At 40.6% G+C, this 23095-nt stretch overlaps 1 long non-coding RNA gene across 1 annotated transcript in view; it reads left to right on the forward strand.

The window, feature by feature from the left end:
* The window catches only part of LOC138068009 (uncharacterized), a 36970-nt gene extending 18954 nt beyond the window's left edge, over positions 1-18016 (forward strand). Inside the window, exons 2-3 of the long non-coding RNA XR_011142523.1 lie at positions 15211-15299; positions 17966-18016. This is a non-coding gene — a long non-coding RNA (uncharacterized lncRNA). The remainder of the gene's footprint in view (positions 1-15210; positions 15300-17965) is intronic.
* Positions 18017-23095: the final 5079 nt, after the last annotated feature.

The following is a 23095-nucleotide window of genomic DNA, read 5'->3' on the forward strand; positions in this document are numbered from 1 at the left end:
GCTGCAAATAAGGCTGCCACAGTCTGCTCCTGGCCGATGGGGAGATCTGCTGATGTACGAGACTCCCTAGTGCCAGGGGTTTGGCCTCCTACCAGCACAGCTGAAGGCTGGTGAACTGTGTGGTAGCACCACCTACTAGCCTTCCTTCTTAATTTATGCTCCAATATTTGAGGTAGGTAAACTTAAATGAACTGGAAAACATAACTTCATAGGTGTCCTTTCTACAGCTTGTGGAGGTGAAACTCCTAAAATCCCATGCCTGTCGTGTATATATAAGGACAGCTATTTGTCTTCAGGAAAAGGATAGGAAAAATGTGTTAAATAATGACATGGAAATAATTTTAAAGGATTTTTTAAAAAATATCTTCTGCTGCAGTGAGTGGGATGTCAACTGCTTTATGCAAGATTTGCATCTTTAGATTTCACCCGTGCCCAAATGTTGTTATTTTCAGAATGTTTCCTTTAAGAAAGGATACATTACATTTAAATCTTGTCAGAGTATCTGTAGTGTATCTGGCTATAGGGTAAACTGCATCCTGACAAAATAATTTCTAAGGGTTGGGTTTAAGGATCTCACTCACAAGGTCTTGTGCGATAAAGTCTCCCTCTTATGGGAGCTCTCTGGTATTACAGTGACTTGCACGGATTCCCCACAGTATGCAAGCAAGGCACATGGGAAGGGGCGCGCTGGAGGCGCAGAGGAGCGGTTGGCTGTAGGGCTTTGCCACGACATCCTCCGAGTGTCCCTGAGCGCTGTGCTGGTCTGCAGCAGAGCTGTTGAAGCCGTGTGTCTGTGACAAGTGCTGTTGTTGGATAACTGCTGAATGACTTGTGGGAAATGAGCAAGTAAAAACGGTTAGTGAGGTGTTTCACTATCAGATAAGAAGCAGAAATAGAGGCTATCCCAAATGCTAATTTTCTTGACATCTCAAAGCGGCAACTACCAGAAGGAAAGGAACAGTGAAGCTCGAGCTTAATTATTAAGTACTTAATGCTTCAAGACAATTATTTTTAGAGCAACTTAAGAGTCATAATTCATTTTAAAAGTGCATGCGTATTACTTCAGTAGAAGTAATATAGCTTATTTTTGAATATTTCTCTTTTATATCCTTTTGATTATCTATGAAAACATACATACTGGATTATATTTTGCTGTAGCTTGTCAGCCTTTTCAAAGGGAGTCAGAAGTGTAATTATGAGATTATAATAACATGATTTTATATCCACCCCTGTAATATGTTTAGTATAGACTTTGTGGCATATTAAAGCATTACCAACAAAGGTTTATTTCTGGTCCATTGTGAATGCTTCGGTCAAACTGGGGCAGACGAATCCCTTAATAAAGTTGATGTTTTACTAACGTATATGTGCAGTAATTGACAGCAGTATTTGGATCTTAGTTTGGATCTCTTCTGAATGCATGCACCTCTGATTGTGCCTATGCTGGAAGTACTCATATCTGGAATCTTGGAAACTGGAGGCCTATTGCAACATAAAGTAGAAGCATGTAGAAGGCACAGCAAAATGCCCTCAACTCTGTCCTGGCCAGATTGCTGTCGCAAGATTTCCAGGGCAGCTCTGTATGGACAGAGTAGCAGCAATCTGTAAGAAGCACAGTAAAGCCAAAGGTCATCAGAAAGCTGATTTTGGTGCACAGAAAAAAAAAAGGTTACTGTCAAAAGCATATAGGAATGTAACGAATATACACAAAGATGCAGAAAAGACTGGAGAAAACAGAGAAGCACCTGACAGACTGTGAATGGCAGGAAAACCTCCCTTGCCTTATATCATGAACATTTTCTTATTTATTCATGGAAACGTTTCCTGGGTCTGTGTGATGCAAAAACCACGAACATGCTGTTTGCACTCCACAGCTTTCATTTTGGGCAGACATGCAGAAAATATTCATAGCTGTACATTAAGACCACAAACCACATTGACGACTTTGCATTGAGACTTTTGTCATTATAAGGTAGTGCTGGTAGCTTGAAATCCTCCTAATGCTATTCCTTAGTTTGTCTGAAGAGAGAATTTTGTTCCCAGAACGGCTATATGGTATTATAGATGTGATGATACACCTTCCTGACTTTCTTTTGAGTCTTGCTGCTATTGAATCTTAAACCAAAACAGCTTTAAAACAAAAGACCATCCCTCTGTTAATAGATCATCCTTTTTACTGTTGCTCGCTTTAACCAGAATGGAGGAGTAGCCTGGTGGGTTGGCATGTGAGCAACTCAGAGAAGCTGCTGTATTTATGCTTCATTATTTCTTGTCCAACTGGTCAGCTATGAAAGGCATCAGCAAAGTATGTAAGGCCTCAACTTTCCATAAAAAAATGTTCTCATAAAATGACACCTAATTCAGTGAGGAGCTCTAGATACTTTGTTAAAATTGGGGATTTTTATGAGGATGTAGATATGCAGATTCACAGGCTGACTTCAAGTACAGACTTTGAAAATTTCGTCCATGATAATTAAGAATTGATCCGCTTCAACTGGTGAGAATTGTGCTTCATTTGGTGCCAGATCATCTCTCCCGTTAGTATTCTTGAAATCAACTTATACTTTATATTTGGTAATATGTTTTTCAATTTTGTATTATATGAAGGTGATCCAACGTTAAAATATCATTTCCTATGTGTCATTTTATTAGAGGAAGGACTGCCAAACTTTTGTCTGAAACACTGGCTTTCCTCTCTGAATTTGATTTTGATTTTCAGCATTAGGATTCTGGGCTAAATTAGCTGTCTGCTTTTTAAGTGTGCTGTAAACATTTTCATACAAATAAATACAGTACTTAATGTTTTCTAGCCTCTTCTAAAGAGTGCTGTAAAGAATGTACTTTGAAGTTTTGTAACTATCTTTCATTTCTGTCTCAGTAAAACAAGAATTGTATTTCTAGCTAGGCGTATCAAAATTCATTCAGGTATTTTTTTTGGTGACAAAACCTAGGTACCGACAAGCAAGCATGTTAAATGTCTTGAGCCATAAAAAATCCTATCCTTATTTTCATGTGCTGAATGTCACTGGAGAAAGAGCCGAGATGGTAGAGTAGAAAGGGAGTGCTGATTTACTAAAGAGCAGCATATGTAGGCCAGCTCACCTTTTAGTGCCCAGCTTTGTGCCTTCATGCTGAATAGCTGTTTTTGTTGAATTAAAATATAAAAGCAAATTCCCTCTTAGAGGGAGTAAAATTAGTTTAAATTGTCTCATTGCAGTATCTCTACTTTGAAAAATTGCGTGTCTATCTGTTTGTCTTTCACATAGCTTCACCTCACTTGGGAAGATACATCTTTATTCCACTTTGAGATGTGTCTCTGGGCATCATGCAGAGTATATTCTGTTTCTCTGTACGTTCTGCCATGAGCGCCTCGCACTGAGGTACTTCCACTGTGTCTGGATTAGCGTTTTAGCTCAGATCAGGAGTGTGCTTCTGAGGCCAGTGGGACTGTCCCTGCTAACCACGCTTCGATTCACATCACAGAGTAGTCTTGGGATGCATTAACTGGATCTCTTTCAGATGGAAGTGAAGAGGAAATGTGTTCCAGGAGTCTCTCTAATGGTCCCCAGCTGCAGTCAGTCTGTAATGGCACCTGAGTAGTCCTTGTCTGTGGTAACCCTCCCTCAGTCATTCCTTGTGTGGGTGTCAAGTCCCCAGCACCAACTGTTTAATTCAACAGATCCATTTCTAGTGGATCCCACTACTTGCTAGCATAGACATTGCCTCCATCTGATTAGTGTAGTTCCTTTTAGCAGAGGTAGTATCTCTTTCTTTGGGTATGGGAGGCCAAGCAGAAATGTCACTTAACAATTATTTTCCTGTGAGACCACACATCCAATTGCACTTTCTCTGTTACGGGAGGGAAGGAGGAAGGAAATCAATGCTCTGCCAGAGAAGCAGAGCCCAATCTGAGTGTGTGCTGAATGCGTGGCTGATTGTCCAGTGCTAGGGTTCTGCTTTGCCTGAACTACAGAAGCTGAGATCAACTGTGTTTGCGTTTGAATATCTGCAGAATCCAGATATTTCCCAAACACTTGGTCTGGAGTTTAACTTCAGGGATATCTCTCCTAGAAAAGTAGGGGAGTAGAGAAAAATGCAAAAAGAGATTTGTCAGCTGCAGGGAAATGACGGAATGGAGCAATTAACTCTATGGAGTCTTCTAGGACACGTTTTCATTTTCACTTTCTTTCTTCCCTTCCCAAGAACCTTCTCCCAAAAAGGAAGTGATAGAGGCTGACCTTCTGATGTCACCTTTATTCAGGTAGTACCTTTTTTGAGAGAGCTTGGCTCTAGCAAGACTAAATGGAAAATAAATTTCGGTAATGATGAATTAATGCAGCCCTAATAGAATGTTCCTAGATGGATGGGAATGTAATGCTGTGGCTGTGTAGCGAATTTCTTTATTTTAATGAGATGAACAAAATAACTACCCTTTTCATCATACTATTAATAGGGTGAACTTTATTAAATTAGAACGGAAGGAGTTTGCAGATTGAGGCAGATATATTGTGGAAACACTGAGTTCAGGATCAGTGGCATGGCAAAGATTTTTTGGTATAAATCACAGCCACAGGAGCCTAAATAAAATTAAATTTGGAAAGTTGCCTACATTAGCAGATTGTGGTGTTGATGCTTCTCCAAAGTTTTTTTTTTCTTTTTTTCTTTTCCCCTCTGTAAAAGTGTGGTTAGAGTTCTTTATGGGTTGCAATGAACTCTGGAATAGAATTTGCAGAAAGGTAACATCTGAATAGTTCGTGATCAGATACCTCAGCAACACTGGAATATTTGGTATTTATGGGACAGTCCAGGGCAGTTGTAAGGTGGTCCTGGTTTGCTGATTTTTACCCTGATTTGGTACTTGCAGTTCTATACTGTAGTTGAAGTATCAATATTCATTGATATATCTGAGGTAGATGTTTCTATAGCATCTAAGAAAAGCAAGGCATTTTCCTTAAGATTTTGGACAATTATTCAGTGGGATTTAGGTAAAGTATCTATGGTAAAAGTATCCTCTAGCTAGAAGTTCGGTTCAAGCTATCAGCTTGTGCTGAACTCGCAAAATATTTATGTGCTGTTCAGGTATGAAACAAGGTAATTCTGACCGAGTTTTGCATTGAGCTTCACTGATATTTTTGTAACTTGAAATTCTAAGGCACATATCTGCTCTTCTAAAGCTTCAGGCTTTAATGGAGACAGGACAGGCTCAGTGCTTAACTCATTAGATTTTTTTTTCAATAATGACTATTTATTTTCACTGCCTTAATCTAGGGGGCCGCAGAAGGGCTCAAACTGAGGCACAGCAAAAGCACCTGGTTTCTGAGAGCTGCCTCTCAATGCCTTTGAGATTCAGGGTCCTTCAAAGTGTGCCATGTCAGATGTTCAAAGGCAGGAGTCACTGCAGGGAGGGAGTGCTTCCTCTGAATCTCTATCAGTCTACAGATAGGATGTCCTCTAGTAGCCATCAGGCCCCTACTGCTCTGTGAACAAATGATCTGGTGGTGCCACTCTCTTCTGATTTCTGATTCTGGGTGTTGAATACTCCTTTTGAACGATTACTGGAACTTAGAGGGAGGAAATAAACTTCAAAGAGATGTCAATGTAGCAATGTGTTACTAACCCCTCTTTGCTCTTGCAGGAAGGCTTGAAGAATCTGGGATAAAACTGAGCAATCTTAATGAAACTGCACTTTTTATAATTGTATTATGTACCAAGCTAATAGGTGCTTCAAAATTTTGCTTTTGCTTTAACTGGGAAGCATTAAAAGCTCAAAACCACTGTGAAGGATATGTTAGTTAAAATGATTAAATGAAATGTGCTGAGCTCCGGATATATGTTCCCATGCACAAAAATATGAGGTTCCATAATTAAGACCCGTTGAGTGTTGTAGCTGTATTGGCTGAGTTAGCAGCCTCAGGTGCTTGCTGGCATTCAATACGGCCAATTTTTTGCTCTATTAGTTCCATAAATGGAGGGGGAAAAAGAGCCCTAGCAGCAATCCAGTTTTTACTAATGGGAAGGTGCTTAAGATGCAAATGAAAAGCTCTCCTGTCCCCTCTTTCAATTCCAGTAGTAAGTATCTTCAGTCTGTTCCCACTTTCTCCTGATAAAAGCAATTTATTATCTGAGACTAAGCTGTACAGATCTGTGTGCTGCTCAGCAGTTGTGCTACCATACAAAGATCATAGATCTCATTCCCATGTAAGGACACCTCTTCCCTTCTCTAGCAGTCTCATTAATTTTAATACACACCAGTGAAGCAGCTGAGTGGGCTTTGAGGTCTCTTTCGTAGCAGCGTGTTGTGTTGCTTCTGCACCACTGAGCTCGTTATTCTTTTATTAAGAAAGCAAGGAGGAAGACAGTGTGTACAGTCCTAATACTGTCTTGCACAGATATCACAGGGCATCAGCACTCTCCAGAAACACAGAGAGCCTACTTGAAAAATAAAATGAAGCGTTCTTTGTTTGTTTTTTTTTTTTAAGCCAATAAGTGAGGAACATGTGGTACACTGATTTCTACACATTTTGTACACATTTGTTTCTTCTCCAAGACCACCTTATTCCAAAGTTACACAGGTCAAGACTAGGAAAATTGGCTATATAAGAAATGAATGCCAAAGATGATACATAGGGCCAATAAAGGATTTTCCTGTGTTTCCTCTGCAAGCACCTGTATTTAAGGTGTTTCTGCAAGCCTCCAATATTTACCTGTGCCAAGAGGAGTATATTTAGAGCTGTGCATTTGCTTTCTGTGCTGCTTCTTTAGACTGAGACTTCTTTCAAGCCTTGGGAGCCTATTTCCATATCTGCCAATTCCTAAATCTCAGCCCAGTTCTGCCAGGTGAACGAGAGAGGCATTCATTTTGTATTCAGGTCAGTGAAGCTTTTTAGAGGAGGCACACAGTGGTGCTTGAGACCTGAGTTTATTGATTCAGGTCCAATTCAGGTATGAATTCAGAATGAAGGTTTGATTCAGCTTTCATATCCTCCAGCCTCTTTCTCCCAGCTCTGTGCTGTCATTACAAAAATAAATAGCAAACAGAGAATCTGAACATGTCAGCCCACTGTGATTTGAAGTTAGTACCCAGGCAGAATGCATGGTGATTTCTGCATATCCGGTATCAATTGTTTTCTTATTTTGTTCATTAAAAAAATTTCTGTTATTTAGTTCAGTTGAGGCTCTGCAGAATTCCTCGGGACTCAGCTGTGGGGATTGAATCCAAGCAGCAGTTCTTAATGTTTTTGAGATCAAGTCTTCCTCCTTCTCTTCTCTTTTCAGTTTTGTCTTTCCTTGTTTTCCTGAAGTTCAAATGTGCTTTTCTCTGGTTTGTCCCAACACTGTTAATTCTAAGTTTACAGGCCCAACTGTTTCCTTTCTAGGCAGTAATTCCCCACACTCTAGAAAAGGTGTGTCCCAAGCTCCAACAGAGCCTCATCTCACCTAACTCTCCTGAGCAATGTTTCAGGAAAAAAAAATGAAGGAAAGCATATTGGAAAGTCTCCCAGTAACCCCATGCTGTTGTCTCCCTATGGTGATCGATTAGTGACTTGTCAAGAACTACGCTCGTTAATCCAGTGGATGTGCTGTGTGGCAGAGGCATCCTCTGTGTGCGTTTGCAGCTGGTGCGTGACCGAAAGGCGCTGTGCGGTCAGTGCCTTGCTGTTCTGCTCTGTTAGCTGGAGGGTGGTTGGGCAGCAGAGAAGCAGGCTTGCTTCCTCCCCCTGAGCTGAGGTGAATCCTCTGGCACAAAGATGAAGCAGCACCTTTTCTGGGAGCACCTGTTTTGCAGAGCAGGCTTTCTGGAGCGCGGGATGGGACAGAAAGAGCAGGCAGGGAGCCTGTGGCAAGGGCAGAGACTAGAGAGAGTAGACACAAGGACAGGCAGTGGAAGCGCTGGAAGCAAAAAGCTTTTCCTGGGGACCCAGAGTGGTTTGTTGCAATCTGGAGATGTAGCAAAGGTTACAGTATGTATTGTCCTTCCCCATGTTTGATTTACTGTAAATGCTTTTGTAACTCCCTGAGAGTCTTATCAGTTGACAGAAAACTAATTTATAGCCAGATCAACATTTCAGAATCAGTACACAGGACTCTGCCAGTCAGATGGGGAGGAGGTGAAGGTTTTAATCTCTTGGAGGCTGTGTGGCCTTGGATCAGCGTAAGCTGACTGGGAAAATTCTCTCACCTTTGATCATTGCCATGTCAGGCAGACAATAATTTACCTCAGAGTAAATAAACAACCTGTATATATTTAAATGAATCACTGGAAGAGCTGGTAACTCCCATTTACTGTCTGAGAAAAGGCCCTGTCCACAGCGAGATGTCAGCATTCCCCAAATTAGGAGGATGTAGCCAGTTCCCTGGTGGCTGGCATGCTAAAACTGACTGGCTTGCTGTCAAGAAATTGTTGGTGGATGATTGAGGGAACTTGGAATCAGAATAATAGGTCTGAGGATGGAAAGACCTATAAATCAACATCCTCCCTCTACCTTGAGTGCTGAGCTAGGCAAAGGGAACTGGTTGCTTGGCCAAGAGTCTGTGTAAATGTTTGGGGAGCGTGGTAGCTGGAGAGAGAGGCTTTCTGCTTGGACGAAGGCAAATCCTTACTGTGAAAAATCTTCACGAAAAGGATTGAAGTTTCCTACCCAGGGAAAAGCTCAGATAGGCCTGGAGATGACAGAGATTTAGAAAATGTTGCATTTTATTAAAAGAGCCAGATGATGGCAGCATAGAATGCAACAGAAGACAGGAAATTCCTGGGTTTAGTAGCAAGAGCCCTGTCCTTGAAAACTGGGTTAGAGTTTGACTTTTCCATCTCATCCTTGACTTCAACAGTGGCTTTTCAAACACAGTTTTACGGCTTTGAGGAGGAGAAAAGAAAATAATGATTTTGTTCTCTGTACGTGTGCTGATCTTTCATAAGCGATGCAATACATCAGATCAGAACTCTTTTCTGTGTGGCAGCTGTGATAAATAGTTCTGCTTTATTCTTTCAGCAGCTGCTTCAGACCTAGAAATCTTGTCTCTTTCCCTTAGGTGTATGCATTCTTGTAGCAAGTCCCACCCCTTATAAATCCTACCCTGCTAAATCATGTCATCAAAACCTAATCTGTAACCATTGCAGCTTCTGCAACAGACTTCAGAACACAACTCTGGCTGTAATGGGAAATACAAACCACACAAATGTTAACTGTTCAAGAGAAAAGCTTAACAAGCAATGTCTGATTCAAAGATGATTGACTTGAGCACCTAAGAAACTAATATCTGCTTTGGTCATGTGATAGAGAAGTGCTGTCTCTGTGGCAAAATCCCAAGACCTAAGACCTGCATCTTACTGGAGCGCTGTCTACCGGTATTGGCAAAGGACAGGATGATCACACTGCAAGGGCTAGTTTGTACTAGTTTGTACACGCTACTTTGTGCTGGCCACCACAGCAGGGACTTAGGGTTTCGCACAGCTCTTCAGAGGTCCTTCTGCAGAGGCAGCCACGCAGTCCCAGGGAGACCAAGCATGTGGCGGAGCTCTTTCACGTGCTGTTAGAAGATAGGAGAGCCAGTGAGGCAACACAAGGTTAGAGCACATTCACAGCCACTGGGGACCCTGAACATGCCTCACCTCTGTGTTGGTAGTATTTGGAAGTGGGATTTCACCTCTGCTTGCTAGTAGTTCTCAACTGCGGAAGAAGTGCTACAAGCCAGGCTGCTCCCGGGATTTTATTTTAATGCCTGTTGGCACTGTTCCCCTTGCAAACGCATAGAAGTAAGTTTCCTGGATAAGCAAAAGATAAATAGCTGTAATACACTTGAACCTTAAATGTTCTTCTGCCGATAGAGACTACAGAATTAATGCTCCTTACATCTGCAGACTCCCCAACCTCCTTGATTTAATTTGAAATTTCAAGAGCATGTGTAGTTTACCTTACGGAACCCTTTCAAAAAGAAGAGGTGCTGTGTAATTGATGAGGAACTGTGACTTCCTAGTTTCTGGGTGTGATGGGAGTGCAGCACATTTAAGTGCAAGTGTTGTCTGGAATGGCAGATTCTCTCATTGCTGCTGTGATAAGCTCTGGCTTTACAAATTGCAGTTATTGTCCAGTTGGCCATGGTTTGTGGAGCAGAACTGACTCTCTTTGCCTGCACTTCTTGCCACCTGCAAAGGAAATAGTCTCCCATACACAGCAGGAATTGTCAAGAACTGTTTCACTGGGCTACACTAAAAAAAAAGAGAGTAATTTTTCTTCTTGCATTTGCGTAAGCACCATCCTTGGGACTGTTCATTGTCGGTTTCCACCCTAACACTAGATTCTGGAAGCAAGATTCTGGGTTATTCTGGTCCCATTAGTCATAGTGGTAACTAAGGGCTTTGGAGCATGGGATGTTTCGTTGTGAAACTATACCTAGGACAGTTCAGTGTTATGGCAAGAGAGCAAGCTTCAGAAGAAAGCCTGTCCTTTCTGTTCCTAAGAGATCTTTCAGACAGTAGATGTCAGGTGGGTTCCTCTGACTGGTGAAAGCAAATTCAAACCATGCAGTGGCACCAGTGAATGATGTCCAGAATTCCCATTGGCAGAGAGGCTGAGCCCTCATCTGGCATATGTGCAGAAAATGGGAAGGGGAAAGTACCTTACGGGAAGAAAAAAATAAGATGCCTGCTGTTACTTATTGTCCAACGGAAACTAAAATCAGACTTTGCCAATAGAGACAAATTACTTAATATCCATACAACACTGAAGATCTAAAATACTGTAAGTGCTATTATTATTATTTTTTTTAATACAGAAGCTAAGATTGCTCTTCTAAATAGATAGATTGGAGTTTCCTCTTCAAATCATTTTATTAAAAATGGCCTATGTGAAATTTTTCTGAAAAAGAATGAATGGTATGGTACATTTATCAACACAGTAACGAAAGCATTCACAATTAGACCCTGCACTTTATATAGGCTTGGAGGAAAGGAATTTTTGAGTCAGCATGTGGTACCATTAAACATATTTAAAGGTAGTTTAATAATAGTGTTTTCACGTCCTTTTAGTGCGTGTAATTCTTTAAGAATAAAAAAAGCAGATCCCTCCTGAGGGGGTTGAGTGCACTGTATTCATGCTAGTCTGCAACTCTGATTGTAAGTACTAGTCAGGAGGGTGAACAAAACATGACCATGAAAATGGGCATCATAATTGTGGAGTCATACTGCTAGTGCACATTTTCCAAGAATGCTGATTAGGTGCGTGGCAGGTGTAAGCACACAGAACCTCAGTGCATGCCTTCCTCAGAGATGTGAATTTCCTGATATCCTTGGCATCTCTTCTAACCCATAATTTTACAGACAGCAAAGTACTGGTGATTCTAGTATACAGCCTCAGCTGTTGTTCCTTGGGAGTGAACAGGAGTATCTTAAGACTGTATCTTGTCACAGTCAATTTTAAGCACTTGAACAGCTCCAAGAAAACACTTTGTTCCTAATTAGCAACTAATTTAATATGGAAAAGTTTTGCAGTTGTCACATGGCCATGCTGAAAATGCTGCACTGTGGGCTCTAGAAGATTACTCATTACTGCAGGCAGAGGACACCAGTCCTTAGACAGAGCAAATCAAAAGGTGGGAGTTGGCAGTTGAACTTCCTGGGTTCTTTGGAAACCTCATCTCAAAATCCTGTTAAATGAAACTAATTTCCTCTTTCCTATTAAGTGCAGTGAATGATTCTGTGGGAAGTTGTTCTGGGAGCTCTGTAAATATACAGCATAAATTAAATTGTTTTTTGTCTGCTTAATATTCATTTAATTTGTTGAGCAGGATTTAGAATTGACTTCTAACAGCACATAAACATAATATGAGTACATCTAGCGGAGATAGCTTAAGACAAATAGTCTAGTGTGAAAAAAACCCGTCAGTCTGGAAGTGGTAGAATGGTAAACAAAGAAGGTGACACTGTCAAGAAATGGGACTCATTAAAGCAATTTTTGTTGAGTTTCATTTGAAAATTAAATAGTAACTGTTTTCTTCGCTGCTCTTTCTCCTGTTCTTCACTTTTCCTACGATAGATAGAAAGAAAAATTTATGGCATTTGAAACAGTTGCTTTTTCTTGATTATTCCAACTTATGTAGTGACATGCAAGACAGTATCAGAAATTGTCAGTGTCTCCCATGTTACCTCAAAATGATCGATATTAAAAATGGTGTAACTTTTCTTGATCTTATTAGCTTCTGGGACATTCGGATTAAGATAATGTATACACATTTACAGTACTTATGCACAGTAAGTCTGCAAAACTAGTATGAAGTTGCACATTTATTTTTGTGTCTTATTTTGAATGTCTGTATTTGCAGATCACTTTAATAGAGTTGCATGTGTCAAAAGGAAGCAATTAGTTTTAATGAATTGTTGCTTCGCACAGAGAGTCAAATTGTGCAGACTAAAACTTGATTTGTTCCTATAGTTTGTCAACCTACATTCCTCGCATGGATTCAGTTTGCTATGACTTTATTCTTCACAACTAGTTCCAAGTTGTTTCGCAGCGTTACTGTGTGCTGTTATGTATCTGCCAAGTTTTGCCCCAAAGGTGTTTTCGTTTCAGTACTGAGTGAAATTCCTCCTGTACAGTAGATGATTTGCAAGGTGCTTTGTGATATTTGGTGATAAAAGGTGCTATGTAAATTATCTTTACTACCATATGGCCTGTTCCTTTTCCCAATTCAAATCCACTGGGAGAAATCTCTCAGCAACATCAACAGAAGCGCATCTGGTCCACACGCAGGCTATGACAGAGTATTCTTTTGGTTTGATTAGTCCTTCTATGAAAGTTAAAATGTGTTAGACATAAGATGAAGAAACAAAGCCTCTCGAAAATGAGAAACACTATGCAGTGTGTTTGACGTATGCCAAAAGCTGCTCTGAGTACAGACAAACATAACAGATTTTAAATTGGCTTGGCCTGAGTGAAAATCACTTGTAAGGGGTGCTGCTTACAAACTATCTGGGCTTTCAGGTCAATAGTTTACTGCAGAAACACTCGAGACCCTGCGTATTCAAGCACAGCATCTTTGATGTTGCTAAGTTGTCCTTTTCCCCTGTTGCTGACCACCAGTGGGCAGATACCAAAGTGGATGATGACTGTTGCTGCAGCCATGTTCTGTGCTGCTTTCAGAGGAGGAAAACCAGTTGTTTGGTATTACCAGTGCGCTATGCTGATTGTCATGGCTGCAATGCAGGCACAGTTTCCTTCTGTTGCTTGCCGAAAAGCCTGCCAGGTTTGTCAGTGATTCTTTCCATTGCAGCCTCTTGTAATCTGAAAACGTTTTCAAAATAAAAATGACAATACCAGTGAGAATGGACTTTGACAGCAGTAAAATGAAAAGTGTGGGAGGGAGCACTCAATCTGCAGAAATTGAAAGAAAATCTAATTCCACCTGCAGACCTGCGAGATGTGGTATTGGACCAAGGACTCTTAGTACAAGTAGCAACAGGGTACAGTGTAATTCATGTGTTGTGAGAAGAATCCCTTCTGGTGCATGCAATATTAATACTCCAGGGTTTTCTCCATCTGTTGTCATGTATGCTTAAAGTGTAACCTCTTTGAATCAGGAAGGCACTTTATTATAATTTCATGCATTTACTGTGCCTAGCACAATCAGACCCCTGTCAGGGGGTATATAATCACTGCTGTAGTAAAGTAACAATTTTTTTCCCTTGGAGACATCACAGGAATGAAGGAATAGTGATGTCATTCCTAGGTTTATTAGCTACTTCTTAAAAATGGCTATATTTTTTAATATCTGAATGCTGGTATGAAAGTTACCTCATTATTATAGAGAAAGTCCAGATTTTAGTCAGGTAATATAGCTTGTGGAAATTTAATGACAAATGGAAGCACAAGCGTACCAAACAGCGACATAAGAAGAGTCTATTTGTACTGGTGGGAACATAAAAACAATAACTGTGGTACCTGCAGCAAAGGCAGGAAAAGGAAACTGGGCTCTCTGATGGCTCTTGGCTCTAAGGGAACAGACCGTCGGCGTGTTTCTAAAGCATGATGTCTCAAAACTGTTACCTCTGCCCAGGCAGAAGCAGCCACTTCTTTACCCTCAAGCAATGAAAAGCTGGACTGCAAACCTACAGCCATGTTAGCAGCAACGTTCCTACTTGTAATCCTTGCCCATGAAAGAGGGTGACTCACATGGGAATGTCTGTGTGGTTCTATAGTGTTGCAGGTAAAATTTTTGTAAGTCAGAGGGATTAATGACTGGAATGAGCTATCAAAGGAGGTGATGGACTATCCATTGCTTGACTGCTTCAAATCAAGACGGAGTGGTTGTCAGTTATGAAGAAACTCTATAAGCTTTTAAATATAAAATTAGAGGACTTAATGACCCTTTGTGCTACAAAGGTCCCTTTGTGGACCTTAAGTTTTAACTATATTACAAGTTTATGATGTATCGAGAAGTAGGTGCATAAAAGTGAGATTCTGCCTCCTTATGGCAGCTTTTAAGCCTTTTTTTGGGCAATTAGGAATAGGAATTTTTCTCCAGGAAAACTTTCAAAATTTTTCTTTTAAGATTTTTTTTTTTCATCCTAAATTAAGACAAAACGTCAGCAGTTCACGTTCCCTCTCAGGGAGAAAATTACAGTTTAGGAAAACCAGGTTGGAATTTGCAGTCCACAGCCAGGTCCTCCTATCCTGCAGTAAATCCAGCAGAGCTCTTGAAGTCTTCTGGGCTCCCGGACTGTCTTCTGGGTTTAGAAAATGTCAAGGGAAAACAGATGTTAAATAATCTGGCACCAAAACCAGCTAAAGTGAAAGGCCTCAAAAAGCGTAATGTAAACGGGAAGAGAGCTCTCTAAAACAAGCCAGCAGGTTCTTTTGCACCTCTCCTGTGAAATGATACAAACATATTTCTAGCATCCAGTAGTAATAAGCCATGATAAAAAGAATCCTTCAGGTAGTGAGGAGCATATGTCTTTCTGAGAGAAATAATAATGGATATTTTTGCTTTAATATTTTAATGTGTATATTTATATTTTAGGTCTTCAGAAACAAGAAAGATGACAAATGTAGTTGCTTAGGAGATGAAAAATACACAATTATGAATATTCCATTCTCTAACTGGGTCATTCAATTTTTGGTCATAATGCTTAAAGCACTTGGCTGGAGTGCAAAGATATGGAAAACCTGACCACCCCACTAAGCACTGCAACCAGATCTCTTCTGTGAATCTTTTCAGATGCTGAATTGCTGCAGAGAGCAAGATCCCTGCCACAGATCTCCAGTCCACAGTGAAAAAGCAAATTAGTGCCATGTGCAAGAAGCAAGGTAGGTTCCTTAGTTACAGTTTCTGGTCACTGAGCCAAGTTCAGATAGCTGTCTTAGCCTCCTCTCTCTCTGTTTCCTTTTCCAAAGGCAGTGTGATATTTAATTAGATATGGTTTGTTTCTTTTTATGTTGAATACAGATATCTGCAATATGCTTTGTACGGTGTGACATCTCTTGTCTGATGCAGCCTTACAGAATGTGAAGTCAAATAGATTTTTGAAATTTGCACAGTTGGAAGTTGTTTTGTTTCTTCATTTGTCCAGACAACTGGTACTCAAAAACAAGCGCGCACACACACACACACACACACACACGCACACACACAGAGGCACATTGATAGTTTGTGCCGTACTTAACGCTGCAGGAAAATGCACAATCGTTTTTTGATTTTGGAACATGTACTTTGCTTCTTTCCAGTAAGCAGCTTAAATGTCTTGTTTGGGAGTTAGGTAACTTCTGCATCCTGGGCAAATAGAGCAAATCCTCTAATGGTATCACAGTGGGGTAACTGGAGTGCCAAGCAGTTCATCTTGTTGCGGAGTATGTTTAGCCATTTAGTGGTTATATTGAAGCCATTTAATGGTTATATAGAAGTAATCTTTTCTATGGAATTCTTCACACATTCTACAAGATGACTGAAACATCCTTTAGGTCTGCTCCCCCCCCCCAACTCCTCCCTGTTACCAGTCAAGTGAAAGAGTTTGTGAAGTTATAGGGACTGTCCTGTGTGATGTTAGTGAAAAGGAACAGATATAAGCGTCATATTGAATTTGCTGCACACTGCTTTGATGAGGGTGGCTGACCAGCGTTCAGCAGCAGGAACAGGTCAGACCCAAGACACCAGTAATGACCAGCTCTATCCATTAAAGGAAGGGTCTGTTTTCTAATGTCAGGGCTTTTCTGTTGTTCAGATGACTTTAAGTGCTTGGTAAAGGTGAAAGATTGACGTGCAGAGGTGATACTTTGCATCAGACAGACCGGTTGATTGGAAAAAAGACAAGCTTTTGGGCACAGAAAGTCTAATCATGTGTCTTGAAAACTCATTTCTTTCTCCAGCTGTATTTGTTAGTCTGATAAAAGAAGTCAACCCACCTGGTCAACACCACCACAGATGTGAAGTAGCCTAGCTGGGATCTGTGCCCAAAGGCTTTGCTGCCTCTCTGCCATAGCTCCAGCTCTGTGTTTGAGCTCTGGGGATAAAAGCATCAGAGCGTTCAGCTCCTCTACACCAGGTAAAGGAGAGGTGTGATGCAAAGAGGCCTTGGCAGTCTCAGAGCCTACTAGGTGGAGTTTCTTCCATTCTAGGTCTAGCAGAAAGTAATGCTGAGGATGCTCTCAGAGGGATCCTTTCTGTGGCCCAGAGGTGGGGCAGAGATGTGTTTGTTACCTCTAGGTTGCTTCAGGAAGATTGCCCTTGCTTTGCTGGGCTTCTGTGTCTCTGATTCATAGACAGTTTGTGAGTAGGCAGGGCTTGTCTGTCTGCCTCTTCCCTAAATGTACCAAGAAAGAGGCTTATGAGCCAAGTGGCCCAACCAAACAACTTTAAACATGGCAGGGTTTTATAATCTATAGTATCACAGAAAATAAGAGACTTTTTTCCCTTGCAGTACTCTCTATTTATTTATTTACTTATTTATTTCCACTGTGTAGTTAGAATATTAACGTAGATGCTGTTATTCTCCTGAGTATACCCTGTTTGACATAAACAGGGATTGCAGAATCAGGTCCTCATTTGAAATTATTTAGAGCATAAATTTATATAAATCAGGGGCTAAATCAATTACAGTCAGTGGAGATGCACCAGAATCCTTCTGGGTTACTATGAAAACAGAGCGAGAGCCCATTTTTAAATTAGACTTTATAGCACCTACTTGTACCCTTGACAATTTAACTGAGCTTAACTAAACTGAGATCTCATCAGGTTTTTATTGTGTGGTTAGAGCATTATTAAAATAAGCTGTCAAATGGCACTGAAAACACAATCCTTTGTATCCCAGTACATGCAGTTCATAAAAGCGTGTAATCCCTACATGCCTGAGCACAGATTAGTCTTGCATTGGGTTGATAAGTAGAGAAAAGGTTGTACTGTGGTAATTTGGAGCCATAAGAAATTGTTCTCTAAACATTCTTGCTTTACTCTGCAGCTGGCAGATCCTCTTCATCTGAAACCTCCCCCTTCTTATGTCATTTTGATCAGTTAGAGACATTTTGTAACTTTGTGCCAAGTAGCCTGGGGCATTTTTCACCTGCACACAGGTATGCTGCTGCAGGATAGGCCCTTCTACTTGTAACGCGTGAATTGACAACATAGCAAATTGTTATGTAACTGCAGCAAGATGTCTAATCTCCTTTTGCTAAAAGCTGTCACACGTGGCTAGACTCTCACTGAGCGTAAAGCAGTTAAGTTGAAGGCAGTTGAAATTACACTCATCTATACCAGCTGAGAATGCAGGCCACAGTGCATATAGAAACCATAAATTCTTTCATTTCTGCTCTTTTCTAGTATTTTGTACTTACATATGTCCATAGTTACTCCTAATTTATATATCTAGATGAGATCAGAATTGAGCTCTTCTATCAAATTGCATATATGTTAAAAAGTGACTCCTGCTGTTTGCAGCAGGAAACCAAGGAAGGGTGTAAGCATTCATTTGTTTTTTGAACAGATGACAACAGCAGATGCACCTAAAGGAAAGCAGGGTTAACAGAGCTCTGGCTGCTGCTGAGACCGTTCTAGCTGATCAAGTGGCCTGGTCGTTACTGGAGCATGGGGAGGTGAGTATGCTCCATTTAACATGCTGACCTTGCCATTATCACCACGAAAATGGGTCCCTGGTACATGAGGTTTTATCATGAGACCAGTTGGAGGCTGAACTTTCCTGCAGAACATGTTAGCAGTTTGCTAAATAAGGGTTCATCCTGAAAAAGTGTTACAGTAGCACTCAGGGAAACTGTACTGTAAATCTCCTGGAGAAACTGTGAAGATTGTTGGTTTGGGACTTGACCCAGGATCTCTGCTGTCCCCTTGCAGCAGTCTGCCAGGGCTGTGGTGGCCCAGGAGCAGGCTTGGCAGTCTGCACAGCACTGCTCCCCCCGGTAGCTGCAGATCTCGCTCTTTCCCCTGGCTCCATCCCTGCCCCATTTAATGTCCTTTTTAGGTGATTTGGCTATCTCCATCACACCTGAGAATACCAGGGGAATCGTTTTTGTTGACTCACCTGGGGTGATGCAAACACATTGCCTTAAAGGCTCTGGTGTGTTAGAGACCGCAATGCTGGTGTTTTCACTGTCAAACCATCAGTGACCCAAGTGGGGCTGGATGATTTTTCCTGTCCCCAAAGCAGACCTAGTATAGGCACGCGCAGAGTGAGCTGCACAGGGAGTCTAGGGTCTGCAGCAGCTGCAGTTCAGGGCAAGAAAAATGTCAGTGTGTAAGGTGGCTGAGCTGGGGAGCTCTTGAGTATTCTCCAGCTGAAATGGGATGAAGGAATTGAGTTTGCACTACAGGTATGTCAAAGAAAGTCTAAACAAGGCTGAATGTGTTGGAGATGAAAATTAGGATTTGAGTGTGTTAGTGGTGTCTTGTTTTGTAACTCTTAGAGGAGTCATTCAGTGAGAGCAAAACAATTAAATGAATGGCAAATGCTAGCATTTTGAAGGCCTCTGAGTCCACTTTTGTCCTTGCTACCTTTTCAATTAAAGTACCCTTTCCATTACCAAGCTTAGCCCACAGCAGATCTGTGTTCTCATCTTTGTTGATAATTTTAGATGTAAAAGAATTTCTCTCATCTGTATTAACAAGCAAAAAAAACCTTTCTATCCCCTTGCAGATAATTCTATATCCTGAGCCTTTACTAGAACAGCAGCAAATAATGAACGTTGTATGTTTATTTATATAGTTTATATATGTTTACTATCCAGTCTCATTTAATTCTGAGTATTAAGTATCTATCTAGAACAAAAAGGATTTTTCTTGCAAGCAACATTGTTACTTCTTAGGTAACAGATTCAAAGTGAGAATATAGGAAAGTAATGCAGGTGTTTTGTTAATTTTTGGCAGACTCAACACATAACCTTTTGTTGTATGATACTAATGTAGTCTTTCCAGTTACTACCTTGTTACATCCTCCCTGGAGCAAGATATTAACACGTTATTTCTTACAAATAGCTGTATATGAAATTCATTTTGTTCTGGGGCTGCATTTTACCAATTTGCCTTTCTGAAATCAACAAACCCGTGGCATGCGCTCCCACAAGGGGGCAGGACAAGATAAAAATTAGAGTCATTAAGGGGGGGGGGGGGAAAAAGCCCAACAGCCCTGCTTTTATTTATTCTTCCTTCAACTTCTACAAAACTACAATCTCTACAGCAATATGTCTGATTGAAAGTGAGGGTTTTTTTCTATCTGTAAACAATGATTAGCTTCAACTTCACTGAATATATGTATTACATATGGATATATGTCTGACATATTGGATGTCCCCACACACATAAGCCATATGATTTATTTGAAAAAACATTTTATTATTAAGCATATTTACATAATGAATTTGTATGTTTCCCTTTTTGTTTAAAAAAAAAAAAAGTGGTGTTTTATATACCCTCTGCAGCATTTTAGCTTTTATTTTTCCTGAGCACCCTTTGAAAATAAAAGGGAAGTTCAGTCCTAGATACTACATTTTAAGACTGCAGCATTATATTGTCCTTTGTAAAAACACAGTAGTAGGAGCCTAAGGCTGATGCCATACCCGATTACAGAAGGACTATGACGTCTTAAGTATTTCTCGTGTCTTGGAATAATGCAGAAATAAGCCTACTTTCTAAGATAAATCAATGACCTACTTGTACAATGGCAAAAGGAGACCCGTAACTGAAGACTCTTTAGCCCGATTATCAGGTAAATAGTTGTGAGGTGGAAAAACTGTTGCAGAAATTAGATTTGTTCGTGTAAAAAAAAATACTGTTCATAATTAATTAATTACAGCCTAGTCCCAGATGATCTGAGTACTCATCTCTATGCAAGCAGATTGTGAAAGACTTTTTAGTAATTACAGTACAGAATTTAATATCTGTAAAAGGAGATGAATCATTTGAGAATAGAAATGTGTCAAGTAGTTCCTGTGCCACTCCAAATCGCCAGCTGAGGTGTGAAACCGGTGGCTGTTACCTGCGGGTATCCGTATTATTTTTTGTAGCCATGATTTTACATGTATACTACCAAAGATGTAAAAATTACCAAGCACTAGTAAGTGTGGTGAGAGCAGCTGAGTTCTCATTTACCATCGTTTTGCATAGGGACCAGAAACTGTCCTACTTTTTGGCTTTGGCAGTGAAAACGGAACTGGAAGTTGACAGCACAGGATTTCCCAAGCTTAGGGAATGAGTTTCTGCAACTACCAGCAAAGGGCCCCTCGTAGAAGGGGAGTCAGTTAGGACTACAGTTAAAGACTGCACTAGCTAGAGTACCTGTGGAGCTTTTGTTTTTCATTTAAACTTTGTGCTTCAGTACTGCTTTTGGCTTAAAAGATAAGTTATCCAGATAGGTCAGTTATGTCAAACAGGTAGTCAGAATAGTAGAATATGTAAACAGATGGGGAAGATGTGGATGCTCAGAGGTGTAAACTGTTGCACGGAGGCCTGGCATATACCGTGCTGCCCACCACTTCTGAATTGAAGCTGTGAATCTTGTGATGGTCCTCCACACTGGCAAAGCTTAGACCACCGCTTTCGTGTGGTGGTGAGTGGTACCGGATAACATATTTACAGGAACTGGCTGCAGCGCGGAAGTCAAGTGGCAGCTCTGAGTCATGGTGACATGATTGTTTGTGATCATCTGGCTGTTCCTTCCAAAGCTGACAGAGATTTCTAACATGTTTCTCCTGTGTCCTTGGAGTTCCTTCTCCTAAAAAATGAGAATTATAGGAAGAAATCCAGACTCTGGAATGCTTCAGAATCTGCATGCATGAGAAATCGTACTTACAGCTTTTGCACACCCTTAGACTCAGTCATGCAGGTTGGAAGGGATCCCAGGATCCGCACAGAGTTCAAACCAGGTTTCATAGGGTTTTGAAAAACTCCAAGGATGGAGACTCCTTAGCCTCCCTGGGCAACCTGTTCCACTGCTTCACTGTGCTCACGGTGAAAATCATTTCCTTAATGTCAAGTCAGAACCTTCCATTGTAGCTTGTGCCCTTTGTCTCTCATCCTCCTGCCATCTCTGTAAAGAGCTTCATCTTCCCAGTAGGCTGCTGCTAAGTCACCCTAAACCTTCTGTACTAGTGCTGTAGAGGCAAATATTTGTGTTCCCATTTTTTTCACCTATAATGCTTTTATAACTGTGATAACATCTTTAGTTATTTTCTATACATTTTGATGGAATCTAAGCTAGTCTTAAAGGTTATGGTTCAAGAGTATGATCACTTGCCCTTAAAGATTTGGCCAACTTTTTTTTGCCACAATTTGCCTCTATAACACAGAATTAAAGTTGAGTTTTCTAAAAATGTTTTCATCTCTCTTTTGTCATTAAAAATGGAGATATAAATAGATTTTATTTCTAATGTGTCAAGAGATTTACGCAATTTTTACATTACTATGTTAACACTTCATCAGAAGTTTCTTGCATTTAAGTGCAGAAAAGTAGTCACTTGTATCAAAAATCTCTAGTCTGATAGGAAAAGGGAACTCTTATATTTAATTAATGGAAAATATTCTGGTCCTATAAATAGACAGAATGAAGTGTTTGACTGTTATTACTGGCTGCATTCATTCAACGTCACAAGTCAGCGCCCCCAAGAGATTAAAAACATTGATTAAAATTATTTTTATTTCCCCCCATTTTTGCTTACAGTTGCATTTGTTTCATGTTTTAAGCTTTGCTCAGGGGCTACTAAAGTAAAAAACTTACTAGAAGAAATGAAATCTAAGATTTATCACAGAAGTACTTGTCAGCGTCCTTAACTGGGGTTTCTGGAACTGGAATTCTCTTCCAGAATTTTGTGCTGCTTCAGCAGCTTAAAGGGCCCATAATGAAGGGGTGGTGGGGGATCTCTATCTGAGTCCTTTACTTCAAAGGGAATGGATCAGGAAGGAGTAGATGAAGGTCTAGGGTAAGCAAAACAGTGAAAAAAGCACGGAAGGGAAAATTTTCCTTAGGTACATTAGAATGGGAGTAGCTTCCACAGGCATAAACGTCTACATGATACTTTTACTACTTTTTGCCGGCATAGAACAATTCAGAAAGTGTCTTTGCGGGAGTTTCATGAAATTCAGAAAGTTTTCAGCTGAAAACATTTGGCTGAAAACTAAAAAAATGGAGCTTATAAAGCAGTTGCAGTGACAGTTCTGTTTTTTCAATGGTTTATGTCTCGTTTACCTTTCTTGGGCTGTCCTGGGTCTGACTGCATCATGGTGTAGTTGCGGTGGCGTGGGGCTCATGGTGGTGCCACTCCGGCTCTTCAGAAATGGAGGGATCAAAGTGAGCTCTTGGTAGCACGGCTCCCATGAGGAGCTTCTCACTGTAAGAACGTTGCTGAAGCTAATCTTTTGAGGTTTTGCCCCCAAAAGTAAAAGTTTTGAGTTTTCGGGCATACAGATATTTCTTAAGTAAAAAATTTCCGTGGAAAGATTTAATTAAAAGTTTCAATAGGGAAAAAATTTGAAAAAAAAAGAGGTGCTGTGACAGCTTGTTGGAAAGTGGGAATTTATACTGGTTAATGGGAAATTTCATAGCCAGGCCTAGGTGTAAAATGAAAGCCAGTGTCAGCCATGATACACGAATGTTTAGGACATGGTTGGC

Source organism: Struthio camelus, chromosome 8, assembly GCF_040807025.1.
Source record: "Struthio camelus isolate bStrCam1 chromosome 8, bStrCam1.hap1, whole genome shotgun sequence".
NCBI classification, from domain to species: domain Eukaryota; kingdom Metazoa; phylum Chordata; class Aves; order Struthioniformes; family Struthionidae; genus Struthio; species Struthio camelus.